The sequence below is a fragment of the Moschus berezovskii genome, chromosome 18 (genome assembly GCF_049115385.1).
Source record: "Moschus berezovskii isolate FMDL1 chromosome 18, NW_MosBer_1.0, whole genome shotgun sequence".
Classification (NCBI taxonomy): Eukaryota; Metazoa; Chordata; class Mammalia; order Artiodactyla; family Moschidae; genus Moschus; species Moschus berezovskii.
The window spans coordinates 59910707-59914196 of NC_142477.1; the positions used below are offsets into that span (position 1 = coordinate 59910707).

The 3490-nt window shown below is 43.4% G+C and overlaps 1 pseudogene; it reads right to left on the reverse strand.

Annotated features, from left to right (window-relative positions):
• Positions 1-1590: 1590 nt before the first annotated feature.
• Positions 1591-1683, reverse strand: LOC129553457 (U6 spliceosomal RNA; annotated as a pseudogene).
• Positions 1684-3490: the final 1807 nt, after the last annotated feature.

The window sequence follows — 3490 nt, forward strand, 5'->3', positions numbered from 1 at the left end:
CAAATGCTCTGTTGGGTGGGTTGTGGAATAATTTCTGTAAGCATAGCTGGCATTTTTTTAAAAAGAATGTACAAATGTCTTTTTATTCAAAAACACAAAATATGTTATCTGTGGGCGTGCACCATGACAGCCGTAAACCATCATGTACTTTACCAACTGATACCCCTAACTGAAACCTGTAAACTTTCCTTTGGTCTTTTTTTTTTTTTTTTCAAGTGATTTCTCTGAGGTTACTGGTGAGAAACGCAGCTCTGAGCTTCCTGGAACAGTTCATTAATAGTGATAACGCACTCTTGCAGGAATGAGAACACACCACCTCCACACCACTTCCACACCACCTCCACCCACTCTGGCCATGCAGGGTCCGCCTCCTTTTCAGTGTCTTTGCTACAACTTCTGCTCTGTTTCACACAGTAGGAGCAGCCATGAGGCAGCTCTCAATACCTTAGTAGGACCGGTGATGCCTTTTTTCTTTAGTCATATCTCCAAGCAGAACATCACAACCAGCTTCTGAATTGGCTTTGACAAACATTCTCAGCTGTCAAGGATCCTTCTAACTGTTACTTTGGGCAAGGTTATGTTATTGCAGACATTTTGAATTTTTAACAAAAATAATTTCTGTAGCAGTTTTTAAAAAAATTCTATTGGATTTGGTGAGTCCAAAGCTGGAATATGCTGAACCCAAGCCAAACCACCTCCTAGAAAGATGCCTTCTTCAAAAGCAACTGGGCAGCACTGAATGCATCTGGAACTCTTTCTTCTCATTCAGTCCACCTCACATGTTCCACCAGCCTTCAGCATGGCTGTTGCATCTGATTGTTTGATAGCACGTTCACCCAATTCTTCCTCTTCGTACTCACTGACAGTAACCTTTCTTGATTATGATTTTCAATTTGTGACTGATCACCTTTTCCTTTCAAGAGCAGAGACTCATCTTTGACCTCAATGACTTCTCCTTTTCTGAGGCTGAACATCTTCAAGATTTTGTGTCAAATCCTCCTCTCTAAACACCTGCAAAAGCTTTTAAAAATGAGTCAGTTCCAGGGCTTAGTTTTCCTTTATTATACCAAATGTATTCATAATACATTATGCAGGTGTTTTGATGAGAATCCAGAAACATCTTGAGACACCATATTTCTCTGAAATGTGAGAATTTAAAACCATTGCGGTTCCAGGACAAGTCTTGTGAATAGAGCTTTTTATTGCATTCATTTGCATTATTGTGTTCCCTTCTCAGAACTCCTGTCAATTAACAACAGCTTGATCTTGCAGTTGAGATAGCAGAACCCAGAGAAAATTCACCCCAAGTCACACACTTGCAAGATGGTGGAGCCAGGACTAGACCCAGTGTTCTCTCTAATAGATCGCTCTGCCTTTTCGGAATTAAGGACAGATCAGACAATAAGCTTATTCCTGATAGGGCGTGTGACAGGTTCGAGCTGGAGGGGCCCCCTCTCTATACCCATTTCAACTCCACCTTCCTAGATATTCAGTAGATGTATCTAATTAGGAAAAATGCAAATTATTTGACTGTGTACCTATAAATATTATCCCTGGAAAGAAAAGGAACATTTGGTAAATGTGAAAAAAAAAAATGGGGAAAATTTGCATGTTATCCTTGTGTAGGGGCCATGTTAATCTTCTCTGCATTGTTCTAGTTTTAGTACACATGCTGCCAAGCAATCTCCAGGCTCTTTTAAAATGAGTATACTATAAGAGAAAATACTAGAGTATGTCACATGTAGTAGAGATAACTATCTTTTGTGAGATTTTGTTAGTTGTGCATATCTGTAGATACTGTGGGTGATGATGTAAACTTTATTCTGTAGTGGATTGTGCTAACGAATGTTGAAAAGTCACGCGTGCGGCAGAAAGATCGTTAGAAAGTAGCTTCAGTGACTTCATTCCAGTCATTACTTTGCCAATAACCACCTGCATGAGCACGGCCAAGAAACTTATACCCTCAGGGCTTCCACTTCCTTATCTTTAAAACGAGCAGGTCCAACTACATGTTTTTGAGATCCCTTCCTCAAAGATTGTATCATTCTGGCGATTCTTTCATGGTACCAGCCAGACACAAAAGCCTTCCAAATGAGAACGGTGGGTGGAGGGCGGTGGCTGGAGCAGGAAGTTGACACGAGCCAGGTGCAGTCACCCGACTTTGCCCACAGCAGCTGCTGCCCTGGTGCTCACTATTGCTGCTTGTCGCCTTTGCTGGTAGCACCCCGACATGTTTCTGCCACCAGGGTGTGAATGATCACCACGGCTGAATCCAAGTTGGAGCCTGTGGGCAGCCGTGGAGGCAAGGACTGCCAAACACACACACCTGGTACCACCCTTGGCACTTCTGGGTGCTCCGAAGCTGTTCTTGATGACAAGCATGGTAAACATTCCGAGGCGGGAGCAAAGAAAATGCAGCGTAAATAGAACAAGTTGCAACTGAGGAGCCATTTTCCCTTTACAGCTGACATGGAGTAACAGAGACCTTCCTTAGAAAAGAAGAAGGAAGGGGAGCAATTTCAGGAAGTATGTAGTGTACAGTGCTGAGTTCGACTGCTTTTCTGGTGTAAACGAGCGCTTCGTTTTGTGTAAAGAAAAGGGACCCGTTGTCACTTTTTACTCATTTGATGCGTGAGATGCAAAGTTTATTTCACGGTGGAGAATGACCCAAGAGGTTGCTTGCTCTCCCTTAATAGAGAAGACATCTTTGACTCTGGCACACAGGATCCGTACACACACACACACAGGAGAGCTGATAAATGTATTAAAGGCATAAATTATTTAATGGTCCTGGGACAACATGCACTGCAACAAGAAATGAGATGCATCAGTGTGATGCGCATGTATAAGGAGAAATTAGGGGAGTGGTTTTTTTTTTCCTCAGGTAGCAACATGCCAGAAAACATCCTGCCTTTGAAGAACAAAAGTACAAAGATGTTCCGACAACTGAAGGTTATAGTTCTGCACCACTGCTTATCATGCGCTGCATTTGGAAATAGGGCCTGGAGTAGACAGTCACCTTCCCCAGCCTGGATTTCTTTAGCACCGTCCCATTGAGCGTCACCTACTGGGTAAGACTTAACAAGATGTGTCTGTTGGCCTGCACAAGACCTGGCTGACTTGAGCCCTGCATGTCAGGAAGTAGATCAAAAGTGGGCTTTGTGGTGGTCAAACCCTGTGTACTTTTAAAGAAATGAATGAATAATTTAACTCATTTTAGTATTTGCAGAGGGCACTGAGCTGACAGCTCTGGGGCCCTAGGCCTGACTGCTGCCCAGGTGCATCATGGGTATGAACATGGAAATGACCCAGTCCAGCCCCACAGAGGCACCTCTTATAGTCACTGCTGTCACTCCAGCTAGACTGAGGGGAAAAGGCATTCTGGTGCTTAGTCGCAGCCTGATCCTGGCTCTGCAGGAGGCACTGCTGGACAGGGTAGGGGGGAGATAAGCTTGCTAGACTCTCCTTTTATTTTTTAATTTTATTAAAA